The sequence below is a fragment of the Melospiza melodia genome, chromosome 2 (genome assembly GCF_035770615.1).
Source record: "Melospiza melodia melodia isolate bMelMel2 chromosome 2, bMelMel2.pri, whole genome shotgun sequence".
NCBI classification, from domain to species: Eukaryota; Metazoa; Chordata; class Aves; order Passeriformes; family Passerellidae; genus Melospiza; species Melospiza melodia.
The window spans coordinates 58,521,146-58,540,326 of record NC_086195.1 but is presented as its reverse complement, the minus strand read 5'-3'; the positions used below and the strand labels follow the sequence as shown (position 1 = coordinate 58,540,326).

Here is a 19,181-nt window from a genome sequence, read left to right as displayed (position 1 = left end):
TGGCTTTGCCCTCACCCTGAGCCCCTTAAAGCAACTGCTGCTGAAGCTGCAATGTGCTGTTGCTTCCAGAGAACTCTCCTGCTCTTCCTTTAAAGATGTTTTCCTCTGAGGTGCTTTGTATAGAGGGTTTTCTTGACTGAAGTTCTTCTTAGGGAGCAAGAGACCTCCAATGGATGTTAATTAGAGTTCAGTTTGCAGATGCAAGAGATTACTGTTCTTATTTCATCTGTCTCATTGTTTTCACTGAGAACAGCTGTTAGGACTTACTTTGGGCTGAATTACCTGTGGAATGAGTCAGCTTGATGTCTTTTGTAATTAGCTTACATATACATGAAAGTCCAAATTTGGGTTGGATTAATTTCTTTTGTCTTATCAAAACATATTATCCAGCCTTCCTGGCAGGCAGAGTGTGCTGAAAAATCTATTCCATAAAGATTTTTCGTTTGTGTTTTCTAGTTTTGGGTCTGTGGAGTTTTCTGGTTTATAAAAGCATTTTTGTGTGTGTGCATTTGTAATGCCCATTTGAAGTCTGTTTTTCCGAGTACATATTGGTAATGTGAAAAAGACAAGGCTAAAATTATAGGCATTCTTAATTATAAAAGAAAATTTTAAAGTCTCCTTTTACTACCCTTAACAGCCCAAATTTAAAAATGATTTTAAAGACACTACTGACATTAAATACACTAGTGAAAGAAAATGTAAGCTTGAGCTGTGTCATAGTTGCTTTACAACATTCTGTCTTCAAATTTGGGGGAGGAAACAGGAGAAGAAACCTTTTCTATTATCTTTGGTGGACTATAGCTTCTAAACAAACTATGTCTTTGGAAAATGAGTGATGGAAATATGAATGAATTTTGATTCAAAATTGTTGTCAAGTCATCACTGCATTCTTCACAGAACCACAGTTTGGCTGTTTATTTAATTTAATAAAGCATATGCAGTGGTAGTTAAGTAGGTTTTTTTTTTTCAAATTCTTTCATGATGCGTAACAAAAATACATGTGTGTGTGGCAATGCATACAGACATGTTCATTCTAATGTGTATAGAAAAACTTCTTGTCCTTTCCTAAAGATCATTTTATTTTGATTCTCCAGTATTGCAGACTAAGGGTTTATACATGGCCATGTAACTGGCTCTCAAGCTGTGTTTGCAGCGTCCTCTCCCATATGAGCTTTCTCCTTCCCTGCAATAAACTGTCAGATGTAAAACCATCTCCTCAGTTCAAACCTTTCCAAGCACTAGCTCCACTGAGTGATGTTCATTTCTTGTCTTCTTAAACAGCGTGGCCAGCCCTTCCCCTCAGCAGTGTGTGAATGAAGGAGTGCATGAGGACAAGGGCTGGACTGTGGAGCTTCCTCTTTTGGTGGGCACACAGAGATGAAGATGCAGAGCAACAAAGGAATGTGCCCTGTTAGCCCTCTGCAAAGACTTGCTGGATTTCAAAAGGAGCAGGATGGGGCCCGTGCATGGGTCAGTTCCGGCTGAACTGCTTTTGCTCAGTGTGCCTTTTGGACCACATCTGTGCTGTGACACACTGCTAGTGTCACTGTCAGTCCCCAGGCAGACACCAATGTGCAGTGAAGCCTGTTAATACAGGTCACTGAAATTCCAGATATTTTGACTGCTACAGAAGGTGGTCACTTCAAGTAGCATGAGCGCAGGGAGAAAAAAACAAGGGGGAACTTGAAGGTCATTTTCCTCTCTACGTTGCCGCGTTGCTTCTCCTGATGTGGCCCCTTACCTGGCGTGTGACATTTGTGGCTAAGGTGTTGTCATATTTCTGGTATGCTAACATAACATTTGACTGCCTTGCTCTGCATTCTTGTAATTAACTCCTAATATTAAAGCAGTTTCCATCTCTGGATTCCTCAGCAAGCTGATTGAAAGGCAATTTAATTGCACAGCATTGCCAAGAAACATGTTAGGTGATTGCTGGCTGTAGTAACAAGTAATGTGAAGGTAATAGAAGGTATCACAGCCACTAAGATTTTGCTGGCCATTAGCAGAGGTGACTTCAAAAAGCAGATGATAATTAGTATAGATTTCACTGAGCCAAGTTTCCATCTGTTGCTAGTCACTGGATTTTGAGCTGCTCTCCTATTAAATATTTGCATGTGCGTTCCTGGATTCTCGATGGAAAGGACACTTAGGGGGAAAGGGTATAAATCAACAAATAACTGTGTAACCTGCAGAAATATAAATCTATGTAGATTAATCCGTGGTTCCTAAATTGCATACTAGATTGTAATTCAATCAAAGGGTAGGGGTCGTGTGACGTTTATGAACATTTATGGATGGTATAAGCTCTCAGATTAAATGTCAAACCTGGTATTCAGTTTAGAATCATGTATTATTGTTATTCATTAATATATAAAAACAACAATTATATCCACTAAAATCCTCAATTTAATTTTGCAGTAATCTGTCTCTGCTGTGTCAGAGATGCAGTGCAGTCTCTTTGCCCCCACAGATAATTTAAAGGGCTCCACTGAATTTCAGCCCAGTCTGCTCATTCCCCCCAGAATGGCAGTGGCTCCCTCTGAACTGAGGAATTCTCTAGTAAATTATTTTCTTTATCTTCCACTGGGATTAAATTTTAGTTTTCATACTGAGCAGGTGTAGTGCACCCAGAAGGGGAGGAGAGGCAAAACTCTTAGATCTTAGATCCGGTTTACTGAGTATATTACACATGATAAAGCTGTACCCCTCACTGGCTCTGTATCAGTAAAGGGTGAAAATGTTTTGAGGCAAAACAGTCATTTTAGGATTATCTAAATTTGTTGTCAGTTCTTCAAGCCTACTTCTTCCCAGTCTGGGGCTAAAGGACTAGCATTGCTCACCTTGGTGTGCTGCATTGCATCAGAGAGATCCTAAATCACTTTGCAAAAATGGAGCAGAATCGCTGTCCCAATTTACTGCTAAGAAGGCACTTGAAGCAGGTTAACTCAAGCCACTTAATGAATAAAGTGTAAGAAGCAACTGAATGCCAATTGCAGAAATTACTTTGGCACCTAAGATGTTAGTGTTGTTGAAAGGAAGCAATGCTTAAGCTAACAAAGGTAATATATTTCATCTCAGTTTACAGCCAAAATTTTGCTGACTTTCAGTGGACTTTAACATGAATGCCTCAGTCACTTTTTAAAATTGTAGTTAGCATCATAAACCTATTATCTGCTTATATAATGTAACTCATGCCTCTGGTTTTCACCATCTTAACTTCCCATAAATAGAAATTCTTCCGTGTTTAGGAACGTTGTTCTCATTAAGCATGGGGGTACTAGATTCCTAAATAGCCGTAACATGTAGACCTTGCTTGTCTCTTAGTCTTTGTGATTTAATGGAATTTATTCATATAGAAAAGAAAGAGAAAAGGAGAAAAATCTGACCACAGTGAAGCAAGGAGAGGTTTAAGATTAGCCCTTGGCTGTTCTGTTCAATGGCCAAAACATCTTCCAAGTAATAATGATTAATTAACACTAGGAATTCAATATAAAAAAAAAAAAGTTCAGTGGATTCCATTTGTCCCTTCCACCAAACAGGGCCATAGTGGGTTGAAAGCAAGAGACATAAACAGAGACAGGTAACTATTCTGTTTATAACATAGAGATGTGGGGGAAAATGGTCTGCTTTCTTCAACTTCATTTTCTTATGTTGTTATATAATATATGTCTTGAAGAAATCTACTGTGTTAATCTAATGTAATTAGGTTAAATGTCTCTAGTGACCAACAGTGCCATATGATAAGAATTTTCACCCCAGCATTTTAATGGTTCAGGTTCTGCTCATGGTTTCAATTAAGTCAGCATAATTGCACAAGGCAGTGAGAACAGGATTTGGCCCATTTCTCTCCCACATACATGTTCTGCAGTTATCTAACCTGGAATGAATCATAGACACATCTTGTTTTTCCAGTACTTTACAGGGAAAGTTTTGTTTTCATATATTTTCTTTTGAACAAAACTGATAATCAAGTGTCCAGACCGGTTGCAATAATTTTTAAAAGTACAGTGTTTCAGTTCTGGTGATTTTGCCGGATTCTAGTGTGCAGCTTCTAGTATTGTGCCTGTCTATAATTACCCTACAGTTTTAATTAGGCAGGACAATCTTGTTCATTCCTTTGAGCAAATTTCTTGGTAATGTTTGTGTAAGTCATTACTCAGCACCTCCATAATCTCAGGCCATAATTTGTAGAATTCTTTGGCATCCATGTTGTCAAAATTGCATGATGCTTTCCCTTAAGAGACCTTGTTTTATGTTGCTTATAACAGAGCCAAACTCTAACCTCAGCCTAAAATTTTCCATTCTGGTTTGGTTTTTTTCTCCATGTTGGATGCCTCCCACTTTTTTTTCCTTTTTTTTTCAACTCTGGGACTCTAAGGCACATTCTTTGGCTCAGGCCTCTTGTCTCAGGTTCTTCCCTAGTTTGTGGCTCACTGTCCTATCTGCCCAAAACTCCGAAAGAAATACTACCCAACTACCAGCCCCTAACAGTACTTCACTATCATCTACTACAGATGAGTCCATGGACTTCCATGGTTAAGTCTTCAGGAGAAATGCAAGAGGAAAACAAGGGATACGTGCTTAGGAAAGGAAATTTTTCTCCACCAGGAGAATTTCCCTGTTACAGTTCATTAGAATAATGGATTCTTGGAAGCAAGATAGTGACCTTCTCTTCACCAGCTTGATCTTGCCCTTCCTTTCATTTTATGTCATTTCAGCTTTTCAGTCTGTGCAGAATCCATCCTGTCTTCTGTCTCATGCAAATCTTCCTTACATGTGGGAGCAGTGTGCTCCTTTACAGAGAAATTTGCTATTAAAAGGGCCTCTCTGGGTGGCCTGTCCAAAAGATGCTATAGGCATCTTGTTTCCTGCCCTGCAGTTTTTAGGATTGTCTCTGCTCTTTGCTGTATTTTCTCCACCTCCCTTGCAAACCAAGCGCTGGATTTGTACACATGCTTTCTTTCCCACCCTCCTCTACCAGGACCATAATTCCCACAAATAGTAGCTACAACTCTGAACAGATTTTCTGCCTGCCTTCCCTCTCTCTCTCTCCTGTGACAGCTCCTCTCTTTCCCTTCACTCTCTTAATTCAGGTTTATATCTCTCTGAGGTTTTTTAATTCTTCTGAGGAATGACAGAGCTAATCTCCCCCTGTTACTAGACAGGAAGCAGAAGCTGAGGGCCATGTCTTAAGTGCTGGAGTACACCACATGGATCCCATGGTCGTTTTCCACTGTGCTCCCGGTCCCCTGATAACAATCTTCTGGAGAGCACTGTCTGGTCTGACTACCCACATTTTTTTCAGCTTGGCAAAGGGAAGGGGAGACGGGACTGATTTGTAGCTTTGAACATTTGGGGAGCATCTGCCTTTGTTTTCTGTGTCCAACAGGAGTGTGTCTTCTTGTTACAATTCAGAGCATCAGGCTTTGATTAATTTTGTTTATTGCTTCATCCCAGGTTATTATGTTTTGGAAATAAATATGGAAATAAATATGTTGGCAGTAAAGCTTAGATACTCCATAGTAGACCTGTAGTCTACCAGAAGTTTGCAAACCTTTAGCCATTCCACTTTCATGCACTCGTTTTTTTCTTAGGGGTCTCAGGGTAACAAATCAATCAAGTCCAAGATACTGTGTTGACAGAAGGAACTAAGACAACACAATTTTTCTGTGCAGCTATCAGCTGTAATGTAAGCATTCTCAGCCCTAATAATAAGTCTAACCCCTCTTCTGTGGAGGTCAGGATCAAGAAGGCGAGTTCTGTTTCAGAGTCCTGTATCATCTGGCATGACTGCTAAGAAGGATGCCTTTCAAATCTGGCAGTGTTTTTGTGATAAGAGCATTTGTCCATAGGAGCCACAAGCCTATTTCACGGAGACTGTTGAACAGCCACCAGAGGATATTTAGTCTCTGCTGGCCTGGAATCATCCCAGGACTGAAAAGCTCCTCAGCCATTACCAGTTTTCTCAGCTACATGGTTCTGGGGTCAGGTAGTTTCAAAACTTCCAAGATCTATGTTTGTGAATTTAAAACTCTTTTTTTTCCTCTCCTGTGGGAATTGCCACCATCTGTAAATCTCCTTGATCCCTCTTTTCTATTGTTACATTGGTATCATTTCGCGTGTTTATAACAATTTGATTTCCTTTTTTCTTTCTCTCTTCTCAGATCACTCACAATCAGTTTGTGGCCTTTCTCTTGAGGAACCTTTCCTTGTCTCTTGTGTAAGTATTTATAACATTTTATACTTTTCATTGATATAAGTTGTGCCTTTTCTTCAAGTTCCATCAAAGTCAGCCCGGGGCCTCTGTTGCTTCCCATAGTCACAGGACTCAATACTGAATTTTTATTTCAATGCAGTCCAAGATTTTAATGCAGTGTCACCTTATGGGACTCAGATTCTAGTTCAGTGACATTGTGTGATTGATTTATCTCGAATTTATATGTGCATTTCTGGATGACAGTATGGAAGATTGCTGTTTATATGTGGGGATATACATGTTCTGATGGACATTGTGCTGTTGTGTTCTAGTTCAGAATGAAATATAAAGTATTCCATGCTGTGCAAGTGCAAAACAAGTACAGAAAACACTCAACTAGCATTGCAACCTATCCATGCTGAAGTTTGACCCTGTGGTGAGGGACCCTTCCTTATCCAGTCCTGGCTGCTCTCTGAGCTGCTCTTCTTGTCTGAGCAGATTAAATGTGCTGTATTCTTATTGACATCCAGCAGTATCAGGATTAAAGATCTGTCAGCGATTTCTTGGGAAGGTGTTATGCAGGGTTCTTTTCTCACCTAGTCACATTCACTTGAGTTTGGCTGCTGCTCTGTAGGTTGGTGATTTGCTGACCTTTTTAACTGAAGAAAATACTATGTTTATCCAGATAATTGTGTTTTCAAGACCCAGAACAGGAAGAATTAATTTTTTCAGGGTTTGAGTTTTGTTTTTTTCCTTTTTGGGGGTAATAAGGGATAGAGCCTTTGGGAGCGTTTGTTTGTTATCATTTGAGTTTTAATTTTGTCAGGTTCTGACACACGATGGTTTTGCGCATTTGGAACAAAAACTCACATTTTTCTGGGATTCCTTCATACATATTGGCAGTGAAATCTAGTGCTTTTGAAACAATGACTCTTCTTGTTGAAATATAAGGGGAAATATAGCACTACCACTTCATAATATTTACTATAGTTAAGTAAAGACAGACCAAGGTTTTCCAAATGTCCACCAGCATTTTAAGCCACTGTTTTGGGATGTCCAAGCTGCTGAAGCTATGTAGTGAATGCCAAAAATAATAAGGGCTTTTAAATTTAGGTTTAGAACTCCACGTCCAAATATACCTGGACTTTGTGTTACTTCAGATCTCTACTTTGCAATTTAAATTCATGTCTCCTACCTGTTCAGAGAGAAAAGTAGATGACTTTTAAAATGGTGCCTGGAATTAAAAAAAAAAAAAAAAGACAGCACAGTAAGAGAAATAGCTCTTTCATATTTGGGGGGGGGGGCATTAAACCTGCAAATCTGTAAATTTATGGTCAAATTGTGTTTCGATTGTTGGGATTTCTTTAAAGGGATGTGAATGTGCAAATGGACATGTATAATTTTTTCAAGGTGCTTGCTGAAACCACAAAAAAGCTTCCTTTTCCCAATACTAGACCTAAAATATGTGGCTTTAACATTTAAAGTTGACCCACTACTTTTGCAGTGCAGAAGGAAATGGCATGCTGCCTTCTCCCCCGCCCCGATGGCAAAAAGAGGAGATTTGCTGCAGTGGCTGCAAAAGGTGGTATGACAATGCCAGCTCCCAAGGAGACGTATTTGAGTTGACCTATCATGCCTATGGTGTCCCCATATTTCTTTCCCTTCTCCTTTGCCTTTCATTATAAGGTGTCCCAAATCTGTAATTTACAGCATGCTGCTCCAGGTTTGCTCTGATATATTTGCTACAAATAAGTAGGAGCCTATGCGTGTCCATAGCTGCCCGTGGCGGTGTCAGGCCTGCGAGATGAGGGGAGCAGAGGCCCCCACAGAATGCAACACGGCTTATGTCTAATGTGACATTTATTTGACTCAGAAAGGCAATTGATTAAAGGCCCATCGGACCTTTGCCATCATGTATTATGTATTTATCCAGCAGGGGCAGTTTATAACGGCCCCTGACAAATCCTATTACTTTTGTTGCAGTACTTCATAATATCAATAAAAAGCATTAATGATACTTAGGAACGGGAAGCGTTAACACAGCTTGTGTTAACACTTCCCACAGCAGTGGCAAAACCAGTTATGTCTGTGGCAGACACCATGTGCCTTCAACATTTGCACAATGGCACCAGTTTAACATGGTTCTACCTCTGCAGGGCAAGGCAGTTAGGTGGAAGCAGCAAGCTGGCTTCATGATAGGTGGGCATGTGGAAACCTGGAGCTGAAATCCCTCTTCAACAGTGCTTTGCTGTGTGACCATGCATTTGCTGTTTCCTGCCTGGCTGCCTTTGTTTCTTGACGTGTAGGATTAGAATCACATGCTCTCTTGCTTCTTTGGGTCTGGCTTATTGCACAGCCAAGAAGGTCTTCTTGGTGCTCTTCTATTCCTAAATTAGCAAGCCCCATAGGAGCCCTACCATGTCTCAGACATGTCTTTTCCTGTACTGGCCTTCCCCGTTCTTTCTGGAGGGCAGGTCCTTCAGGCCATTGATAGTCTGGGTTCTTTTTGGTAGCAGAACTTCCCACAACTTGCTGCTCATTCAGTATTCATCCTTCTCCCAGATGTTACATACACATCTGCCTAATTATATGGCATCAGGGTTTTGGAGGTGGAAGGATTTCATAGATCTCCCCCTCAAACTGTATTCCCACTTTAGAGGAATACAGTTGATCTCTGCTCCTCTTGAATGTCCTCAGGACTTCGAGAGACTCAGGTATATTCTTTGTCAAAATCATTCTTTCCATGGAAGAAGTCTTCCAAGCAGCCTGTAGCAGTATGGACATTACTGAGGTGCTTTACAATAGGAGAGATAGCTACAGAGGATAAATAGCAACAGCAGGACACTTCTTCAACTTGCAGAGCACTCCCTGTTCAGATGGAACCCATACAAAATTGAAAAGTTACCTGCTGTTAGCATTGGTAAATGCAAATCAAAAGTGTGCCAAAGTCATCCAGATACAAGGAAGTTGCAGGACATGTTAACATAATTCCATGGATATCTGTCCATCTTGTTTAAATAGATTTCTGATGTAACTAGGTTGTACTGAGCTCCAGCATCATTCCTATCAGAGTGAGCACTGATTCTAATTCTTGTTACTTGACATCCTGGTTTAAAAAAGAAAAAAAAAAAAAAAAAAAAAAAAAAAAAAGAAAAAGAAAAAGAAAAAGAAAAGAAGGGAAAAAGTGCAAAAAAAGTGCAATTTATTCTCCAGCTTCATGAAGACGTATTTGGTCAAGTAATGATGACCTAAGGGAAGCTGAGAGGCATCTTACTGATCTCATCATAGTTATGAGAACCATCCATCATATGGTCAGTGATATTTGTATGTCAAAAGACACCCAGCAGTATTCCAGCCTGCCAGTAGCCAGTTTCTGAGAATCCTTATTGACTTTATCAGACGTGATGATGCTCAAATAGTCTTTGATATCTATGTATATGTCCCTGCTTTGGTACTTGTTCACCACCAAACTGTCATCTGTTACCACTCTGAGCCATTATCATCAAATAGCAGCTAATTAGCCCCCTCTGAATCCCGTTTTCTGGTTCTGTGCTTAGTATTGCTTTGCAGATAAGGAACAACAGCAGTGATTGCTACATCAGGAACAGGGAGGAGGCATCTTTTTCTCTTCTCAGGTTTCTTAAGAAGCTCTCCCTTACTTGAGAAGAGGATAATAACCTCCATGTCAAGCTTATTCATGAATCAGAAATGAACATTTGCAAAATGCCAAAAAAGTCTACATGTAATAAGCCTTATGTTTACAACAGCTTTCAAGAGTTAGCATTTTTCAAGAATTATCATAATTAATGTAATAAATAGGCATGTAAATTATCCAGAAGAATCAGTTGATCTGCTTATGAAAATTAGGAGGTTTAGGAAGGGAATGGTCACCTAAACAGCAATCTGAGACAGGCAAGGAATATTTTTTCCCCAGCTATTACGTGTCTCCTGAAGGGAAGGGAATGTTCCAAAAAAGAAAACAACATGGGCAGAGGCAAATGAGAGAAATGGTGAAACAGTCTCAAAATGGCAGCAGAGCTGAAATTATACTCTGGTGTATTTATAGACATGAAACCGTACAACCAAGTCTACACCTTGGGATAAATGTCTTTGAGCAGTGCCACAATTTTAAGCTTTACTCTTTATCTAAAGATGTAGCCATCAAATAAACTTAAGCAATAGATGTGCATGGGAAAAAACCCTCATTATTTAAAACAAATCTATCAAAGTTCACAGGTTTGTTTTAAAACATCTGTCATGAAAATAGACCAAATATCCATAAAACTCAAGACGTAGCCAGATTTACAAAAAGGGGCAAAATTTGGTCCCGGTTTTTCATTCAGGCATTAGTTTAAGTGTTGGCGTTCAAATTGTTTAGCAAGTAATCAAGACTGCACATAGCTGTGAAGTTGATGTGTGGATTACAGTAGAGGCATGTGTGCAAACTGCCTTCTAATTGCAATACCTACAATATATCCACTGGTGCTGGGTGAGATTGAACTCAAGATTGGACAGCATGACAGCTGATTATGTCACACCTTTCTGCCATTATGCATACTAGCAATCTCTTTGTTCTGAGTTATTTTTCATTTACTTAGTGTGAAATAACGCATTGACTGTTAACTATTTTTGAAATATTACACAGTACAGCGGTAAAAACAATGGACTTTACCTAGACAGTTGTAGACATAATATTTTTGGTTTAACTAAAAAAAAGAAGGGGGCAGAGAGGAAATTGAGTTGTTCAATGCACTTTTACCCCACACTGGCATAATTTAATATATTTGGACAGAAAAGACCACCTTTCTGAAGCAGTAGCAGCATTTCCTACAGCAGTTTGAATGTCGGCCATCAAAATATTAAGACAGACCAGTTTGTTAGGTCAAAATCACTGTGCAAAATGGAAACAACTAGAGTGCAGCGGAGTTTCTCAGAATATTCCCTTTGTAGTTATGGTAAATTATCTTCCAACTTTGGCAAGCCCATTGCTCTTTTACAGCTGTATCACCACATGTCTTTTTCTTGTCTGAGCTTTCTTCTGAGTCCTTCTCCTAGTGCAGAAATCCTCTCTGCACTCTGCTTTATCATCATGTTGTGCATCTGCCTCCATCCAGTGCACACTTCAGATATTGGGTAAAAATGGCACCAAGAACAAGTTGGGCAGGAGGAGTAGTTGTTACAAAACAACATACAGAAATAGGATGTTTCCCAAAATTCACCTTCTGATCAAGACATTGTAGATTTGTCTGTTGAAGCTGGCAGTGAGATATGAATACTCAGGGAGGTCCAAATGCCTGCCCATGTGCCCATGTTCATGCTGAATGTCCTATGTGTGAGACGCCACAATGGAAAATGAGCTCGTAAGAGGATTTCCTCCATCTTCTTTTCCTCTCTACCACTCCCACTTAAAAAAAGAAGCAAATCATCTGCCAGGTAGCTCATTTGTGTGCCATTACGCAGGTGCACATGTCAAAACACATGTGAGTAATCTTCAGGCTGTGCTTTGTGAAGGCTGTTTTGCTTCTTGGTGTGAACGTGAACCCTTAGACATTAAAGATCACAGTGTATTGAAAAATAATGATTCCTTCCTCGGAAGTTCTTGTTCAGCTTGAAGCTTTCCATCATTTTGGATAATATCGTGCTGCATATGGTTCACAAATTCAACCCCCCAGCTAATACTTTCATTTCATGTGTTTGCATGCCCAAAATATTAGATTTTTGTGCACCACCGAAAGCAAAAGCTTTTGGATCTGAATAGATCTTGCTCTCTCCCATTCCATCGTACTGAGTTTTAATTTTAATAGAATAGCTGTATCAGTTTTCTGAATTATGTTTTCTAATGTTTTAGCTTCTTAAGCATACTCTAAACAGCTTGAATTTTCAAGGACGAAATTGAAATCCCAACTTCAAATAGCATGCAATTTAGAAGTATTCGTGCTTCACCCAATCACCAAAGTAAGGATCAGTTGCAACATTTGGATCTGGGAGTGTATTTAAATTTCATATTTGTCCGTGTTCACTTATCCTGGATGTCTGTAAAGAGATTAATTGCTTTTCAATTTTTGCAGTAAATCCACTTCTACATAAAAGACCAAAAATAATTTGCAACATTCTGGATGCTCTGCAATATGCACTGAAGGTTGTAAAGGAGACCTACTATGTGTGATCAGCATATAACCAGCTCTGAAGAATGAAGCTTTTCCAACAGTTTTTCAATTTTTGCATGTAAAAAATCTTTTACATTTTGGGGTTTAGGGCAAATTTCTTAAGTGAATGTCTGGCATCCTTAACGTGGTCCAGTCATGACATTAAATACTTAAATTATGCCACAGAAGGCTAAAACAAAAATGCAGCTTCTCTTCCAGTGAACTTTAATGGAAAGGTAGCAATTTTAGTCACTCAAATACCTGCAGACTGAAAAATGCCTCAGGGAAGAGTGTCAAAAATGCTGTTTTTTCTTAACTTGTTGAAAATCGTTGGGCAAATCTTTTATTGTGGAGCCTGCAATTTAATCTCACATTGATATTGTGACTTCTGTGGCAATGTCTTCACCTTCTATCCTGCCTTGTGCCAGTGCAGCATTGCCACTCTGCTAGTGGACAGCCCAGCTTTTCCTACTGCAGGTATTTCCAAAGTGTCATAGCCTAACTGGATTTAGAAAAGTGCATAGTGTGTTCAGGGAGAAGCAATGCTTTTGTAAGCACTTCTGATCACCAAATATTTCTCCTCCATATCTTACTCCAGCAGCCTTTTCTTGGGAGGCAGGGTCCAGAATTCAAAGGCATTCAGCAAGATTTTATAGATGAATGGGCATCCTGTTCTGGGAATAAGAATATTTTAAAAGCACGAAACTGAACTAGATATTTAATTAAAATGTACAAGTAAACTGCTGAGAGAGGTGCAGCATCTTGGAACATCCCAAAGAACTGAGATAGAAAAATAACACTTGAACATTACAGGTGAATGAGAGCTAAATATTGTTAATGAGCAATTTATTGGTATTGATTGATCCTTTTATAGCTGTTAAGCATGCCCCCACTTTTTCCTAATCTGTGCTCCCTACCTTTGAGGGGCCATGTAAAGAAATGCTACCTGCTCCACCAAAATATTATTAAATAGAAAAAGCTATTTTATTTACCTAAACAATTGTGGAAGTACAGCCTTCACCTTGCCCAATAATTCTTTCTTCACCACTGCTCAATCTCCCCTTCAGGTAAGCAGTGGCTCACCTTCCAGTTCTTTTGCAAATCTTGATCTAAACTCATAATTTCCCTTGTGATACTGTATCAAATGCTCTACTGATAAATTAAATTTACTGCATTTCCTTTGTCTGGATAATCAGTTACCTTATCAAAGAAAGTTATCAGGTTAGTCTACTACAAACTACCTTTGGCAAACTCATGTTTCGTTTCATCCTATTTTCCGTTTACCTACATGTCTTTTCCATTATTTTTTCCTTCAACATTTTTTGCACTCATGCTGTTGAAGCTCCTGATGTTACATCAACATCAAACAGTTGTAAGTGAGATCAGAATCAGTTTCAATACACTGTAGTACAGCCTTGCAAAAGCCTATTCATTCTCATGACTGCAAAAAGCTATGTTCTCATCTGGCAGACAAGTAAAACATCAATTTTATTTTTCATTGTCATTATAGCAAAGGGCAGGTGGGCTGATTTTGAGCCTTGGCTGGGGAATGTTTGCAATGATGTGCAAAAGGGTTTCTAGAGATAGGATCAGAGACATCTACCTGCACATTAGAGTGCTTGGACACTTGCATTAGAAAAATACTAATGTATGTATCAGTAATGAAAATCTTAATTAAGAACACTGCATCATTGTCCATGAACACTCTTTCTTTCTCTGTGTGTGAAGCTCTTTGTGCATTGCAGCATCTACCTGGTCCAGACAGACAGAGCTCTCAAAGAGTGTGTCTGGCAGATCTCTTGATTATTAACAGCTAGCGAATGGCAAACTCTTACTCTTCTTTTGTCTCAACACTGAAACTCAGAATAGGAGAGCATACAGCGTAACTTGGGACTTTGTTTGGACTTTTTCTATGGCTTTTCCCACTTCATTGTTATACTGGGGAGTTTCAAAATCCAGTAGCATTGATTAGAACTGCATGATGTAACTTAGAGCTACCAGAATGTGCACAGACTATTTACCCAATAGTACATTTTTTCCTTTAGGGCCATGTTCTGTGTGCACAAAAAAGCACACTAATGGATGTGACGACTGCAATGTTAATCTCCCTAAACTCAGAAAATTTAGAGTGAAAGCTCCCAGAGCAACCTTGCCTCTGCCCCTTGCTTATGATAAGGTCTCTTACTGATCCCTTGGCTTTCCAAGGCAGACAGTACAGAGAGAAGACAGGGAGAACAGGGAGAACTGCATGAGGTTTTTTCTCTGTAGCTGTATTCCAGTGGCATTTGTTTGCTGAGCACCGCTTGTATGTTTGATGTGGTTTGAAACCCATCCAGAAAACCTCTCTAAGTAGTGGACATACAACTGATTTATGGGTGTACTGATAGCAGCACAAATAGTGTAAGGTAAGGAAGAGTGTATGCACACACACACGCTTTTGCCAGAGTTGCCTCTTTTGCTTCCAGATGAGAATGAGTCAGGCTGTCCTCTCAGATTCACTGCCATGTCACTGACATTGGTGGCTTCTGTGGACTCACACCTGCATGGTAGGAGGATGTGTCCCAGGAAAGGCAGGAGCAGGAGATGCTGCTATTTACTTTGAATAAGAAACAACTGTGGAGTCTCTTGTTGTCTATACAAATCATCACTGTAGAGACCCATATAAAAACCTACACATGCAGTGATTTTATTTTTTCATCCTTAGAAAGAATTCCTCCAGTCTGACAGAAGAGTTCATGCTGAGGCCAGTAGTTCATGCAAGGCACAAAAGCTGCATATGCCTTTATATTCTCATATATAAAAAACAGTTCTGAGAGTGAAACCCATGTAATCCAATAATCCCTCAGACTACAGCTGCTGTTTCAGCCATCATTAATATTCTCAAAATCAACACTTACTTCCCTAAGACATTAGAACCTGAAATATTCCAGATTAAATAAAGTGGGATAGAAAGATGATTAGGGGACTGGAGGATGCCTCTTATGTGGAAAGTTTGAGGGAGCTGGGTCTGTTCAGCCTTGGGAAGAGATGACTGAGAGGGAATCTTATAAAGTTATATAAGAACAGCAGAGTGTCCTTGTGGCCAAGAAGGCCAATGGGATCCGGGGGGGGCATTAGGAAGAGAGCTGCCAGCAGGTCAAGGGAGTTGATCCTGCCCCTCTGTCAGCCATGGTGAGGCACATCTGCGGTGCTGTGTCCAGTTCTGGGCTCCTCAGGACAGGAGGGATATGGAGCTCCTGGAGGCAGGGCAGCAGAATGACAAAGATGATTAAGGGACTGGAGCATCCCTCTTAGGAAAGGCTGAGGGAGCTGGGCCCGTTCAGCCTCCAGGAGAGATGCCTGAGAGGGGATCTCACCAATGTCTGTCAGTGTCTGAAGGGAGGTGCCAGGGGGATGGAGCCAGGCTCTGCCCAGTGGTGCTGAGCCATGGGACAAGAGACAACGGGCAGAAACTGATGCACAGGAAGCTCTACCTGAACATGAGGAACAACTTCTTTACTGTGCAGGTGACCAAGCTCTGGAACCAGAGATGCTGTGGTGTCTCCCTCACTGAAGATCCTCCAGAGCATCTGGACACACTCCTGTGTCATGTTCTCTGGAATGACCCTGCTTGAGCAGGGAGGTTGGAGCAGATGACCCACTGTGGTTCCTTGCAACCCACCCAGTCTGTGATTCTGTGAAATTGCTGATTCTTCACTGCTTGGTATCAGGTCAGTGCATTTCTATCTAGGCAGAATACAAGGGAGGAATTGACTCCAGTCTGATTTGATGCCTTTCTATACCAAAATGCAAATATGCAGTAATTAAAACTGTCCCCTAGTCTTCCTGCTACAGTTCAGTCACAGATTGCAAGAATAGTATCTTTTTTTAATCCTTTTTCTTTTTTTTTTCTTTTTTTACTGGTCATTTACACAATTGGCTGTCTACAGTTAGAAATGTGTAGTCCAGTGTCTGGAAGAATTTTTAAGAAAATAAAGATATTTTAATATGGTAAAAACCTTGTTATTCCAAAACCAAATGGTTTCAAACATGTCAGTGCTACCACTTCTCTTTCAGGACTATGTACGTGTCAAGTTTGATGTTTTAAAACAAAGCTGTGTTATAATTATACAAGCATGTTTGAGAAAAAAAGGCTTATGGAAAACTTAACAGCTGGAAACTGTTTTTTACATACTTGGATGACTCAAAAGCAGCTGAATGGGTTTTTGCAAAACTTTACCAAAAATGACATTTCTGGATTGAGACAAGGCATGAGAAATAGCAGCTGAAAAGGTAACAGTTTCACAAAGGTATGAGCAAATATAGACAGAGATTATTTAATTCATCAACTTCCACTGTACAGTCGTTAATGTAACGCTATAAAAATAAAAGGGTTCATATTTATATAGTTTTTCAAGGATTTCAAAGATCTATACTAGACTTTAAGGAATTAAGTTTTGTAGCTGAGCACTAATCAAATATTAATATTTATATTTCATTGGAATATCTCATATTCAAACAGGAAAACAAAGACATAGAGAAAGGTGGAGGGTTTGCCAGAGTCTGCATAGAAAGAGAAGACCACGTTTAGCACCCGTGCCTTTGGATTGCTCAGCTTGGCAGTGTGGGACCGTGCTTGGCACCAGGGAGCTCCTGGCTTCTCTCTCCCTCTGACTCCCGCTTCAGGCACGCCCAGCTTGTGGGTGAACAGCCTCTCTCACACACATGGGCTGGGCTCAGGTACCCTGCTCCCTTCTCTCTGTCCCCACACTTCATTCCCAAAGGCAAAGTCTGCCAGATTCTGGCTGCTGTGATCGTGAAACTTGACTGCATTCAGGTATCACCCCCATTTCAAGTGTGCATACACTCCTCCTTCTCCCCCTGTTCTTGAGGACTGTCAAGGTGAGAGACCTGTCACCAGAAACCTCTTCTGGGGTCTTTTTCAGTGCATGGTTCAGTCTATAACTCTCTAACAAAAACTTTACTGTTTGAAACCTCAGTCACTGAATAAATATGATTTTACTGCTGCTTAGTTTGGATGTTGAACTGTATTGGAGGAAACTGCTCTACTTTCATACTGAATTTTTTTTCAGGGTGGTGTGTGTGAAAAATAACACAAATAGGAGTGGTTTTGGATGGTCACACTGAGCAGTCAGCAAGAAGAAAAGTACAGTATGGTGAAGGGAAATCTGTATAAAAGCAATATAAGCTTGTGGTTTGCTAACAGGAGCAAGAACATGAATTTTTCCCTTTAACCCCAGCTGTAAAGCTCCCTCCCCATGGTGGGGAAATGACTTGATGTCCTGTTGTTGCACCTCATTTCATCTTCATGGTGTGAACCATGACCCAGCTCACCAGAATACCACTCCTCTTGAAGTTTGGATATTAGCAGAGGTTTTGTAGAGATACTTTTCTAACTTTTTCAACAAACCCACTCCTTGTCATTGTCTTACTTTCCCAATTAAAAAGGCTTTTTATGGCTTTCACTTTTTTCACTTGGCAAAGTCACCAGTTCTGGGAGCGAAGATTCAGTGCTGCCTTGTGCATTATGCAGATTTCCAGTAGCAACCTCAGATTAAGACTTTGGTTTTGATATTTTCAGTAGGACATAATTTCATTTTCTTACCACAGTTGATCTGAGCTTCTTGAGAAATGGTAATCATGAGGCATTGCCATCTCTGCAGGTACATTTGCAGTAGCCTTGGATTTCGTTAGATTTAATCTCTGTACCTAAACTATTAATTTACATGAGGAAAAACTTGAATTTAGCTAGGTAGGAGCACCTAATTCCACAGACTTCCCTTGGCAAAACCAGTTGTCATCAGTCTTTTCTCAGCTTTTCAAAAGTTTTGGCAGTGTGCCCTATATATTGACCATTTTGCTCACGAAGGGCCTCAGTTTTGTTTTCCCTTTATCATTTCCACTTTGAGCTGTCTAGTGTTGCAGTGGTTCTCACAAGAAGCTGTCCCTGTATTACTGCCAAAACCAGAATCACAGCCTAAGCCAGCCTTTAACTGGTCATTAAAAGGAAATGACACTCTTCTCATTTTGCTAGCAGTATCACTTCCTCAGCTTCACAAATGTATTATCTGATCCAAAACTTCTCCACTATTGTGTTTTAAGTGTTTTGTGAGTCTTATACCTAAAACAATTCAAAGGCTGAGCAGTGTTGTTATGTGTATCTCTTCTTCTTGTATGTGAATATCCTAAGCACCAGGAAGTGTCAGGTTCATGGATCTTTTTGTTAGAACTCATCAGTTCTTGCTTTCTGAGTCATCTTTTAGATTATATGAATTTTAAATATTTGTTGGCTAGAGGATGATCTGTTAAGATGATTGCATCGAGAAAAGAGGAGAAGAACTACCAAAAGGCAGAAGCCAGTGAGTTGGGTAGTCTGTTGAAGATATCCTTTCCTAGAGAAAAGGTTGCATCCTGTAATGCCCAGGTCAGCTGGATATAACAGCATTGCAGGCTGACAAATTCTCTGCTTTCCTGCTAACTATTATGAACAGAACTTCCAAAAAAAAAAAAAACCAAAAAACAAAAAACAAAAAAACAAACCCTAACAAACAGAAGATTTATTGCAATTACATTTCAACTATGATTGAAGTAGGAGAAACAAATCTAGTAAACAGTGTTAGAATTTCCCATTGTAGTCCATACAAGAACTGGCATAATTTAAACAGTGTGGGTGCATATGGGATGCATTTAGGAAGCAGCAGACACTTCACAGAATCCTCTTTGCTCCCACTCCACTCCAACAGGTTTATGTTCTTCAGCTCAGCTGCCTTTGCAGGACTGCATCTTAAGTTGTTACCAGTTTGGGCTGAAAGTTTTCAGACTGAAAACTTTGCTGAAAA

At 39.9% G+C, this 19,181-nt stretch overlaps 1 protein-coding gene across 20 annotated transcripts in view; it reads left to right on the top strand.

Annotated features, from left to right (window-relative positions):
• ZBTB20 (zinc finger and BTB domain containing 20) overlaps nucleotides 1–19,181 on the top strand; it is a 474,683-nt gene that overhangs the window by 351,275 nt on the left and 104,227 nt on the right. For 19 of the 20 annotated variants that reach the window (XM_063148336.1, XM_063148332.1, XM_063148339.1 and 16 more), the window contains one exon: nucleotides 6,165–6,220. The exons of the other annotated variant lie outside the window; for it this stretch is intronic. The gene's annotated coding sequence lies outside the window, so the exon portion shown is untranslated. The remainder of the gene's footprint in view (nucleotides 1–6,164; nucleotides 6,221–19,181) is intronic. 20 annotated transcript variants of the gene reach the window in all.